We start from the raw sequence: 13,457 nt of genomic DNA, 5'->3' as shown, positions 1-13,457 counted from the left end.
AAAATTGACAAATGGGATCTAATTAAACTCAAGAGCTTCTGCACAGCAAAAGAAACTACCATCAGAGTCAACAGGCAACCTACAAAATGGGAGAAAACTTTCGCAACCTACTCATCTGACAAAGGGCTAATATTCAGAATCCACAATGAACTCAAAACAAATTTACAAGAAAAAAACAAACAACCCCATCAAAAAGTGGGCGAAGGATATGAACAGACACTTCTCAAAAGAAGACATTTATGCAGCCAAAAAACACATGAAAAAATGCTCATCATCACTGGCCATCAGAGAAATGCGAATCAAAACCACAATGAGATACCATCTCACACCAGTTAGAATGGCAATCATTAAAAAGTCAGGAAACAACAGGTGCTGGAGAGGATGTGGAGAAATAGGAACACTTTTACACTGTTGGTGGGGACTGTAAACTAGTTCAACCATTGTGGAAGTCAGTGTGGTGATTCCTCATGGATCTAGAACTAGAAATACCATTTGACCCAGCCATCCCATTACTGAGTATATACCCAAAGGATTATAAATCATGCTGCTATAAAGACACATGCACACGTATGTTTATTGCGGCACTATTCACAATAGCAAAGACTTGGAACCAACCCAAATGTCCAACAACGATAGATTGGATTAAGAAAATGTGGCACATACACACCATGGAATACTATGCAGGCATAAAAGATGAAGAGTTCATGTCCTTTGTAGGGACATGGATGAAACTGGAAACCATCATTCTCAGCAAACTATCGCAAGGACAAAAAACCAAACACCGCATGTTCTCACTCACAGGTGGGAATTGAACAATGAGAACACATGGACATAGGAAGGGGAACATCACACTCCGGGGACTGTTGTGGGGTAGGGGGAGCGGGGAGGGATAGCATTAGGAGATATGCCTAATGTTAAATGACGAGTTAATGGGTGCAGCACACCAAAATGGCACATGTATTCATATGTAACGAAACTGCACATTGTGCACATGTACCCTAAAACTTAAAGTGTAATAATAATAAAATTTAAAAAAGAAAAAAAGAAAATGCAGGATTCCTTATTCAAAAATTATAAAGAATTTGAAGACGGCTACAGTAATGCTTTAAACTATGTGTGGGGGTCCTTCTAAATGGAGGGCCCTGTGAGACTGCACAGATCACACACCTATGAAGTCAGCCCTATATATGCATATGTAAGTGTGTATGTGTGTGTTGTCGAGGACATGTGTGATTCTTCTTGGAGGACTGCATAAAGACACCATTGTCTTTTATTCTTCCACCTCATTTTTAGAGTCTAGATAAATCTGCATATGAGGGCCTGACCCCTTTTTAGTACTTTTCAGCCTCGGATAGTGGTGGAAAACATGTGAATCCTAGTTCAAATTTCCTCTCACTCTTTGTAGGGTTGTGAGCCCATTACGTATTTTTTCTGTGCCTCATCTTTTCAACTCGAAAATGGAGACATAAGGTACACTTAGTCATGGAGTTATTAAGGAGATTAAAATAAATCCGTTAATATTAGTGAAGTGCCTGCAGTAAGTCTTGCCATAACTCTATGTAAGCAGCTGTTAAAGTAAAAACTTTGAAGCCTTTATTATGTGAGAACTTAAACTTAAATCTCCTCCCGTGTTAAGTAAGGACCATGGAACTATTAACCTTCTCCCTAAGAGAACCATTTATGACCACAACCCTGTCTGGGTCAGGAAGGGCAGGCATGTTGATTTGAAAGTCCCCTAAGGTGTTAATGGATGCTAACAAAAGACCTCCTATTCAGGAAGCAAAGGACACCTGGGGCTGACCACCCTCGCTCTTCACTGATGTTTCCTGCTTTTGTTAAATATAAAGTAAATAAATCAAAATAAACAAAAAGAAAGCCAATAACAACCACCAAACATCAGTATATCCTTTTAGTTGCTATGGCTCCTTAAAGGACTGGAGAATTGTCTGGAAGCAAAATCAGTTGACTTCTAAACTCTTAAGAGATTTTATTGCTATCATGGTGCAGAAGAAGGGCTAAAGAGCCATATCACCTAGCTCAACAGCGTGGAAATTGGAAACGCTGTCTTGTAATGTCTGGATAGGGAAGACAAGAGTCTATAACCTGAAAGAGAGGGGGACAGAGAATATCATTCCATTTGCCAATTACACACACACGTCCAGTGCAGATGATTGTCTTTATGTTTTCTAACTTGGACCATCAAACATCCTTTCATTCGACAGTCTTCCTCAGATTAGCATCTGGTGTCCTTGTTTTGTGTCCTCTCTTCACCTTGTCTTGAGTCTTCAAAGCCAACTTTAAATGGACTGACTGTTTTTCCTTAGCCTTCCCCTTAATCATAATAATTAAAAAGTCCATGAAATTATGGTTTTGATAACTTTTTTCTAAAAATCATACTAAAACAAATATATAACTATTTAATTTTTTAAAAGTTTGTCCACATCTCTCCTACAGTCTCTTGAACTACCAGCGTTCTGATCTAAGAGAAGCTAGAATCTACAGATGTTAACACAACTCCATGGAGGCCTGAAGCAAGAAGCTTCATAGGGTGTGAAGGGGCAGGTGGGCCAGGCAGCAGGTGAAGGCCACGCTCTAGAAGTGAGATGCTGGGCAGGTCTCTCCTTTCTCCATGCATAAAGCAGATGGGCAAATGATGGGGTGAGAATTCACTTAGGGCTACGAATTGCTGGGAGGTGTTTTGGGTAGCAACGAAAAACAAGTAACAGCAACAAAGAAGGCTGGACAAAATCATGTATACTATTGAACTGAAATCTCAGCAGCAATAACTTGAGGACCCAGGAAACTGCCAAGTCCTCAAAAGCCTTGACTTTCAGAGCCCTTGCCGGAGTAGCAATAGGAGTGGTGGGAAATCAAGAAAGTCAGATGTTCCAGAGTGTCCTAAAAAGAGTGTCATCAAAAACATCTGAGCATGGGATCCATGCTGGGCAAAAGGACTACAGAATCCACAAGGAGCTGAAGGACAAGAGAAGCAGGAGGGCCTATGGGTCAGTATGGGCTGAGGAAGGTGTTCAGTGAGTATAGGTGTGTGAGAAGATCAAATAGACAAAGTAACACACACACACACACAGAGCCATACAGAGACACACACCTTTCTATCTAAGATTTTTTTTAAGTCTATAGACCTTTGAATTGATTTGAAATCCCCTCTTTAAATAAGAGGGGACATTCCCTCTTTTGATATAAGCTCTGAAATGCATAAGAAATTCCTTGTAAAAATTTACAGTCTTTTTGAATGGATGTTTTTTAATATTTTCAATTACAGATTTATGGCAGAATTTTTCATAGGCCTGAACTGTCTGTTTAATATTAAAACGATTTTTGTAGGGAGCCATCTGTTATATGATCAGGCATGGAAATTCTTTACAGGGCTTTCCATCAGCACTCCTCCAGTGTTTGTCATGTTTCAAATATCCCCAGGCACTTGTGTTTCCATTTAGAGGAGCAAGGTGAAGGACTCAGAGGCAGGACATGATGTCTCCTCGATTGTTCAGCGGCTGTTACTGAAAACACTGTGTTCAGCATATGTTTTTTCCCCAACCTAAGCTCAATGTTTTCCTTTACTATGACAAAACAATATCCTGAGAAAAAGGACAGTTTATGAATCTTTGAATCTCGTATTAGAACAAACTTTGCTCATTGGCTCATTGCACTAATCAACTCATGTTTTTCTTCAAAGCTGTTTTATCCTCTAAAAATGGTAAAACTTCGGCTCATTTTCCCCATGAGTACTATTCCCCTGAGTGCAATTTCATTGGAGCTAACTCTATTTTACCAGGTAGATTTCATCTCAAGTGCTCCCTTTGAATCACTGGGCTGGGAGCTGCCTGAAAAAGAATGTGGGAAGGATTTCGAGGCTGTGTTCAGGGTCAGTGGAGAGTACTACAATTGATTACTTATGTCTGCTTTGGCTGTAGAAGTAGTGAGCATGAGACACATGTGCCCTTTATTTGCTGTCTCTGGCCTTTACAGTTTCTATGTCCCTCAATTACTGTGCTCATTAATAAGCATTGTGAAATGGCTGGCCTTGAGGCAAACATACACAAAAAAAGTCAACTTCTTTATCTGGGAAACAAGCTTGACCCTGACATCACAATAATGTTAACAACAATAATAGCAGCTACATTTGTTGAACATTTGCTGTAAGCCCCACTGTAGGTAATTTACTAACATTAAATCATTTCATTTATTCCCCACAAACTACCACAATATACGTATTATTCACCCAGATTTTTGGCTAAGGCTCAAAAAATGAAGTAACTTTACTGAGTTCACCCTTTTGCTCAAAGCATCCACATAAATTTGTATTGTTCTGGATACCTAGAACCATCACTCCCTTCCATACCCACTCAGTCATTTTCCTCCTTACATTCAAATCCTAGCAGTCTCTCCCTCTATACATAACTCCTCATCCTGGAAGACTCCTTGATAAAGCAGAGAGAAAGGCTAGCTTCAGATCAGCTAAGTTGGACATTCTCTGAGCCATGACGCGCTCTTCTCTGTGGCTATATTATTTCACATGACCCATTCTTAATAATTCAGCCTAACCATCCATTTGTTCAATTCCATTTAAGAATTTTTCTTTGTAATGGTTTTGTCAATTGTCTGCATTTTGAATTTAATTAAATTGTTTTATATCTCAATTAGGTAGTCAATTCAAAACACTTAGTGGATCCAATCTGAGCTTTTCAATAGCTGGTCAAAATAAATAATCAATGCCATCCACCTAATGGTCCTTCCATGAAAATTAGCTGTGACCTTAGTGGTAAAAATATGGTAAAATGATTTATGGTCATATCCCTCTATATAAGAGAGAAGCAGACAATCATAATTTTTAAAAGGTGTCTGTGTCCAGTTCCCTGGTGTAGTTCTTAATGCCAAGAGAGCCAAAAGCCCCCTGTTGATCACTGGCTTTAAAATTCTCCATTATAGGTGTGAGTTAGCCAATCGTATCGTCCCATCTCATTTGCCTGGTGATGTATAGACTTGACTTTAGTTCCCATTTACACCTTGCAGAAACCAATAATAGTTCTCTTCCTCTTGAAAAAAATAAACAGAAATATCAAAAGGAAATACCTTTATAGGGTGGACACAGGATTGGATGAGTTGTGTATCACTGTTTACATCCAAATCAAATAACAAGAAAGAAAACAATTAGTCAAGTTCATACTCTAGGTTCTGTTTAATGTGTCTGTTTTCAAGCCTGTTCATGCTATTTTGCCTGAGCAAAGCTTTTGTTTGCCTTCTTAAGGTTTACTTTGCTTTGAGACCTTAGCACATAAACGGGTTTGGCAAACTTGTCTCTCTGAGGCAAAACTTGAAAAGTGAGACATTCGAACACTTGTAAAATGTAAAGATTTTTGCTTTTACTAAAGTCCATTCCAGGTCTAATCTAGGTTCACTCTCCTTTACCCAACAGTTCCCTGGGCAGAAATGTGATCCCAGCCCATTCACAATCTGACTCTTCCGTTTCCCAGATGGATATTATCTAATGGTTGAGTTTCAATGCTGATTTACCATTACCAGTAAGTAGGTCAGTTTTCTATCATCTCCTTTTTTGTGAAAAGAAGGAAATTAATGCAAAGAGGTTTGCATCAATACTTTTCTCTATTTCTCTGTTTTCCTCAGGATAATATATTTTCCTCAGGATAAAATATATTATCCTGAGGATATAACATATATTTTATCTATCACTTTAGTGGTGAGTTCGAATTTTACTATCACAATGACTTGGACTTGAAATCTCCAGCTCTGACTGAACAGCATCTTTTCTTAACTTCCCATTATTTTGCTTGGCATAATTTTAAAGCCTTTCCTATTTCTTCTCATCCCAGTTCAAAGAATACATAATTCTCCTTCCAGGTCCAAAACAGAGATGCTTACCACTTTCTTTTACCTTTCTGTTGATATTCACATATTTAGATCCTTAGAAAGTATGGGTCTTATTTTTGGATCCAAGTAAGATGCCCTTTTCCTCTTTGCTCTGCCCACAGACTCATTTTCTACTTATCAACAAGCAGGTTCCAGTCTTTTCATCTCCTCTGCTCACATTTTGCTTCTATGTCCTGTACACTCAAAGTATGTTAAAACAAGATTTCCCATCTTTCCTGCCACTTGGATTGTGTCATCATTTTTTTTTAAGATATTGATGATGTCACCAATTGTTTCCACATGAAAGTCAAACTCACCACTTCAAAGTTCTCAATATTACTTCTTTTCCCCCATGCACAATTCCAAGTCCCTCTGCCTGCCTTCATTTCTTTTTGAATTCCATAACCACACTGTTTTGCTGCACAGGGAGAGGGGGGCATCACTGCCTCAAAATCACCTTGACCTCTCCTAGTATGCATTCTTGCTTTCTTGCCAATTGGAATGATATGAGAAGGATTTAACATGAATGGGGTCTCTCATTCTTTCCATGTTCTTCAAAGCACTACTTAAAGTTAAATAATTTTCGAATTCATTTAGTGGTAGTCACTACCCCAAAACAGACTTAAAATCCTTTACCTTATTTTTATCCCTAATTCTTTTCCATTCAAACCATTGTACAATGTATTAGTATACTTATTACATTCTCTTGATTTAGGAACTAATTATAAAAGTCAGAAATCAATTTTGGGTTACGCTGCTTATGTCTGGTGGTATGTAGCCATAGGGAGACAATATGTCCTTGACTCCTAGAAAGAAGGAAGAGTCTAATTTTTTTGTGTCCTCTACATTATGTACCTGAAAGAGGCACATATACAAAAGCAGAGCTCTCTCTAGTTCCACAGAGGAATGTACCCTGTGTAATTAGCTCACATCCGTGGCCTTTAGAGAACAAAATATTGGTCCAGTGTCCTACTTTTTGCTTCCTCCCTGATCCCCACAATTGAAATCAGAATTATTTCAAAGCTTTCAATTCAGTTTATATTCTATCTAGTCAACTTGATAACTCTCCTTGCTAATGCTGATAAAATGTCTTTCTTAACCTATCTTCAGTAATTTTTCCTGTGGGAGGGTAGAGACCAAGAGAAGGGATTTAAAAAATACTTCGGAATGTGATTTTTTAGCAGCTTTAGGAAAAGGTTTGGTGATCCCAGTTCCACTCAAAAAAATTGTCTATGTGCAAAGCATTCCCCTATTGGCTGTTTTCAGCTAATCCCTTTAAGCTTTGTATGGACATTTATCTATAGATTTTCTTAAATCTCTTGTTTAGCTGTATTTTCAGAGACATTAGTTAGATAGCAAGATACCCTTTTTATTCCAAAGTAAGTCACCTTCTAAGAGTAAAATTAGAGTCAAATAATGTGAAATAATATTTCAAGGCACAGCTTGCTATTCATACTATATTCAGTGAAAACTGTTAATAAAGCAACTTGTATGGAACAATCTCATTTTTCAATCTATCTCTCTATCATCTGTCTGTCTATCCATCTATCTATAGAGAAAGCTATGTAAGGCAATACACCAATATCTTAGTAAGAAGTAGGATTATTATGGCTGATCATTTTTTTTTCTAAATTGTTTACAGAGAGGATGTACTGTTGTTATTAAAAGTATTTTTAAAGTACATAATATGTTTATGCTCCTTAATCACTTGCTGTGGATGTGTCTAGCAGAAAGATATTAGGAAGTTTCCATTGCTGATGACTTTGAAAGATTACGACAATCCTTTATTGTCTCCATTTTTTTTAATTTTAACTGGTAGTTTACCAAAATCAACAAGGAACATAGGCTAACAGAAGGACAAGAGAGTCATTCCACTTTTCAAACAATTTGAGAACACATAGCTCTCTGCCAGCTGTCTGCTCTAGCAAGTGGTGGAGAGATGGCTGTTCTGTTCCTGACATGAAGAGAAGGTACATTAGGGTTGGAAAGGACTTAGAAGCCTCCTCCCCAATTATTCTGGAGTCCCTGCCCCAGAAATGCAATAAAATGCTAACACTTATTGAGCTTGCTACGTGTATGCACTGTTCTAAGAACTTTTTGTATGTTAACTCATTTAATCCTCCCCAAACCCTATATGGTGGTAAGTATTACTACCCCCATTTTACAGATAAGGAAACTGAGGCACAAAGACATAATAATTTGCCCAGCATCTCATCCAGTAAGCAGCAAACCTGAGGTTTGAATCAGGCACTACGGCTCCAGAGCTTGCTCCCATAAAGGTTGCTCCTTACTGCCTCTCATTTGTTCTTGCTGAAATGTGGTCCAGTTGCTATTTAAATGCCTCTAATAATAATAAATGCCCCACCTTCAGTGATAGCCAATTCCCCTTGAGACTCTGTCCTACTTAGAGTTGTACCAAGATATGTGGGTGCCCAGGCAATGGAATAAGTAGAAAGGTGGCTCTATTTAAATCCGCCCCTCTTTCCCAAAGGAGATCCTGGTTGGAGGACTTTGGTGTGGGTAGTTTATTTGGAGGTGACCTTGGAAAGCAGGAGTGAGGGAGAGGAGAAAGTGAGACAAGAAGGGAGAAAAAGCAATAAAAGGAGTATTAAGTTTGTTGTGGGCAATCGCAACCTGATTATCTGAACAAAGAAAACAGCCAGAACTGTTCTACTCAGGGCTAGGGAGGCTTGGGTATTTATCCACCAACAGCCATCCCTTGTTAGTAGAGGGTTTTCATTGGAAGCCACCAATCCCTAGCCCTTCCAGGCTGCGTATAGGCAGGCTGAGCAAGATGCCCTGGTAGAGAGAAAGCCCTCAGGCAGAGAAATAGAGAAATTCATGGACTTGGGTGGGAATCTGTCAGCATGTGTAGAAACTGTCCACTGGAGCTGCAAGAGAACTCACAGGTGATCCAAAAGTTATGGGGTGGAGCCTCAACATCTCCTACAGTGGCCCTTCAAATCAATGTTGGCAAAATATTTCTCTAATGTGTTGTCAGAGGAAAGTCTGGGGATTTCAAAGAGTGGTCCCTGGACCAGCAGCATCAGCACCACTTGGGAGTTTGTTAGAAATGCATATTCTCAGGCCCTCCCCAGAATTCCTGAATCAGAAACCCAGAGAGTGTTGCCCAAAAATCTGTGTTTTAAAAATCCCTCAAGATGATTGTGATACAGATGAAAACTCTGCAAACAACAAAGTTTTAAAGATAGAAAGGGTCCCAACCACAAATCAATTTATCTTCCTAGGGAAGACTGAGATAGAGCTTTTCCAATGTCAGACATATAGAACCCAGGTCTCCAAACCCTAATTCCCCAAGGCAATGCTTCAGACATTTCCCCCCAATAGGTTTGGGCAAATGCTAAGCTGCTGTGACAAAAAGAACCCAAAAGATAGTCACTTAAATGAGAGAAATTTATTTCTCACTCAAGTGACAGTTTAGCCAATATAGGCTGGTGGGGACAACTCTGCTCTACAAAAATCATTCAGGGACCCAGGTTTTTTTCATATTGGGCTCTGCCTTCTCCTGAGTGGTGTCTTCACCTGCGTAGCCAGAACTAGGGTGCTGTCGTATCAAAATGCTGACCATGGGATGTGAGGGATAGAGACAAAGTCCAAAGCCAGAATCTTATCTGAATTTGCAAGTGACACGGTATTTGAGCACATCATATACTCTAATAGTCTGTTGTTCCAAACTTAATCATATGACCACATGTAACTGCAAGGAAAGCTGAGAAATATCGTCTTGGCAACTTTGTGCCCAGGAAAAAAGTCTCTAGAAGACAACCAACAAATAGTCGTAGCATGTACCACAATATCAGATTTTCCTAATGTGAGAAGAGTTATTGCTGTTGTTATTTTTTGATTTGCTTTGTATTATATTTACTCACATCACACCTTGTTCCAGCAAGGTAATAAGGCACCTTCAGTATATGAGTCAGAAGATCTCAGTCAAGTGGCTTATTAAGATGCACATGTTACCTCGAGTGGGAGAAGTATAATCTACTACCATCTTTTAAAGAAATCCATGCTCAGGTTTAACAGACCAGACAGCTGACATCCAGTAAAAAGTAAGCTACTGTGAGAATGGGACATAGATCAGAGCTTTTCTGAAAGAAATAAAGGTGGACAACATCAACAAAATTTCTGGATACATGTGGGAAGGAAAGGGGCAAAGAAAGGATAAACCCAAAAGGAGATAATAGTCGAAGTCAAACCTGTTCCAATTGCATGTTTTTCCAGGCTTGGTAGAATCAAGGGATAGATATCGAGGGGTTCCAAATATACCCAGCCAAGGCACTTGCCCAGCAGGTTAGTTCCAAGGTTTGGCTCTCAAGGGGCTGAAATCGAGTGATCAAGTTATGCAATCCATGGCAAGATCAGGAGGAGCCACTGGGTCAATACTGAATTGCTACAGGACTCCAAACGTCCTTGGACAAAAAATGCTAAAGAAGTGCAAGTCCAAAGAGTAGAAATTCAGATAAAAACAAGAGAGGCAAAAACCAAGTAAAAGACTAGGTGAAAATGGAGCAGAATAAAATAAGGTGGAAAGTAAAGTGAGATGGGTGATTTCTGAGAACAGAGCTGAATGAACACCTTTCCTGATTAATGCACAAGTCCTGTTGGTGGCTTGAAACATCAAAAGAAGTCAGGGTTGGTGCGGGAAAAGAAAGCACATAAACAATGTTTTTCTGAACAGTGTAACTTTCAGAGCTAAAGGCAGATAACCAAATCCCTATTATTTCTCAAGTAATATGTTACCTCAACACAATCTCTGGGCATTGATTTAAAATAACAATTTAGAATAAAATCATAATTAGAAAGCTAATTAACTGAGGCAATGCACAATAAAACACAGAGGCTCTGAATTGTGCCCCAGAAGCCAGCTGACTCGTGCTTTTGTATTTCTTCCTTCTAGGAGGAGGAACTATAGATTATATCTAAAATATCTCAGTAAAGCTACAAAGAAGCATGAGCACAGTTAATCCACTCTACATAAAGCAAAAATCCTCACCAATGTCAGCAAGCAGCAGTGTCCTCTTAAATTTAAAACTTCAGGCCGGGCGCAGTGGCTCACGCCTGTAATCCCAGCACTTTGGGAGGCCGAGGCGGGCGGATCACGAGGTCAGGAGATCGAGACCATCCTGGCTAACAAGGTGAAATGCTGTCTCTACTAAAAATACAAAAAATTAGCCGGGCGTGGCGGCATGCGCCTGTAGTCTCAGCTACTTGGGAGGCTGAGGCAGGAGAATGACATGAACCCGGGAGGCGGAGCTTGCAGTGAGCTGAGATTGCGCCACTGCACTCCAGCCTGGGCGATAGAGCTAGACTCTGTCTCAAAAAACAAACAAACAAACAAACAAAAATTCTATAAAGCCTAAAAGGAAATACCAATCCGCAACCCTTTATCCTTTTAATGAGGGCCAGCAGCTCTCATATTTTTATCTCTCTTTGCTTTACAGTACACAGAAATAGCCTCTGAGTATGTTGTTTTCTCTCTGCTCAGAATTAGCAGAAAATTGTATAGCCAAAACTATTACTCTCTATCTCTTCATCTTTTCTTTCAGTAGATGAGAAATCTTCATCGCTATTTAATTATGCTCACCTGCAGAGCCATGACACATTGGATTTCAGATATGCAAAGAAATAGACTTTTGTAGATATTTTAAAGTTCCTAGCACACTTTTGTGTTATATTAGTATGCATAGCTTTATTTTTGGCACAAAAAAAAAAGCAAGCAAGATAGAAGTCATCTTTTGTACCTCTCCTCTTCTTCTATGTTCTCTGCATTTTCCACTTTCTGCCCAAGTTCTCCATGCTTTCTGATGATGTATGATGTATGTGATCTAGAAGCTTAGACTCTAGAACTACACTGCCTTGAGGTCACACTGTAGCTCTGCCACTAATAAATTGGGTTGAGCAAGGTACTTAAGCTTTCTGAATTCCAGTTTCTTCGTCTATAAAATGAGCATAAACCTTTATAGATTTGTTGTAAAGGTTAAGTCAGTTAATATTGCAAAGCTCTTTAGAACAGTATCTGGCATTTAGGAAGTACTCAGTATGTAAGATATTTTTCATTATTACCTCTGATTATGTAATACATACACCATGGCACCCCAACCTTGCCTGCCTGAACCATGAGAAGGGTACTCCAAGCCTTCACATTATCCTGCCTACCTTGTCTTAAGGCTCAACTTCCTTTAATGTTTTTCTCTCAACCAGTTGACAGGGAGAACAGGTTGAGCATGGATCGGAGCAGGACTTCTGAAATTTGACTGTTCAGGTATATCAAGCGGAATCCTTATTAAAATGCAAGTCTGGATTCAATAGGTCTAGAATAGAGCCTGAGGTTGTCCTACTGTTGCTGGTCTGTGGACTACACTTTGAAAAGCAAGAGGTTGGCATCTTCTAAGTCTAGGTTCTAATGCACTCAAGAGCTCTCAGACCTTGGACAAGTTTCTCAACTTCTTCCAGTCTATTTAAGCTACAAAGGTACCTGAGTGGATTAATGTGAAGATTCAATGAATGAATGGATATAAAATGTTCACTAAAGTGGCTGACATATACCAGGAAATTTCCAATAATCAGTAGCTCTTAACTTGTTAGAAGGTTACTAGTCATTAATTCCCAAGGGACTTTGCATTTTAAAAGAGGTGACTTGGGCTAGGAGTGGTGGCTTATGCCTGCATTTTGGGAGGCCGGGGCAGAAGGATCACTTGAGGTCAGGAGTTCGAGTCCAGCCAACTGGTGAAACCCCATCTCTTCTAAAAATACAAAAAATTAGCCAAGCGTGGTGGCTGGCGCCTGCTACTTGGGAGGCTGAGGAAGGAGAATTGCTTGAACCTGGGAGGTGGTGGTTGCAGGGATCCAAGATCACGCCAGTGCACTCCAGCCTGGGTGACAGAACGAGACTCCATCTCAAATAAATAAATAAATAAATAAATAAATAAATAAATAAATAAGTGACTTGTACCAGCTGAGTTTAACTGCTATAATTTATAGTTGTAATATCAAATAAGGAAACTATAAGGTACCCCTGGCCACTGGTATTACTTCAAGCCCCTTCCAGGCCGAAGGCAAAAATGTTCAAAGCAAGCTCTGTGATTTCTAAACAAAATTTCAGCTCTGCTACCAGTAGCACAGAATCTATAAGCTTTGAATCTCCTTTCAGCCGGCAACACAGAATTCTTCCCCTTTAAAACTTCACCAGTGATTGCTGCTTCTGGCCAAAATGAAGTAATCCGGACAGTTATTTTCCAACTGAAACATTCATACAAACAAAAAGACAAAATATATAAAACAATAAGACACTAGGCTCAGACAATGAAAGACAGTGATTCTTGAGAGAAGGGAAACAAAGGTGAGACCTATGATTGCTGAACTTACTGATTGCCTTGAGAGAATTTCAAGGCCACAGTGCAAGAAGCAAAAATCCAGGTGGAGCCCGGGAAACTTCCTCTTTAAGTTGAGAAGACAGAGCTAAGGATTGGGGGAGACCTTACTGGCTAGAGATTTCATAACAGAGGACCATAGAGGAGAGAGCTGCACAAAAAAAGTTCTCTGGAAAT

At 39.5% G+C, this 13,457-nt stretch overlaps 1 long non-coding RNA gene across 1 annotated transcript in view; it reads left to right on the top strand.

Annotated features, from left to right (window-relative positions):
• LOC103891463 (uncharacterized) overlaps window positions 1-11,853 on the top strand; it is a 44,683-nt gene extending 32,830 nt beyond the window's left edge. The window contains exons 10-11 of the long non-coding RNA XR_008509692.2: window positions 5,438-5,543; window positions 7,709-11,853. This is a non-coding gene — a long non-coding RNA (uncharacterized LOC103891463). The remainder of the gene's footprint in view (window positions 1-5,437; window positions 5,544-7,708) is intronic.
• The last annotated feature ends 1,604 nt before the right edge of the window (window positions 11,854-13,457 follow it).

This window comes from Pongo abelii, chromosome 13, assembly GCF_028885655.2.
Source record: "Pongo abelii isolate AG06213 chromosome 13, NHGRI_mPonAbe1-v2.0_pri, whole genome shotgun sequence".
Lineage (NCBI taxonomy): Eukaryota > Metazoa > Chordata > Mammalia > Primates > Hominidae > Pongo > Pongo abelii.
This window is presented reverse-complemented; position numbering and strand designations above follow the sequence as displayed.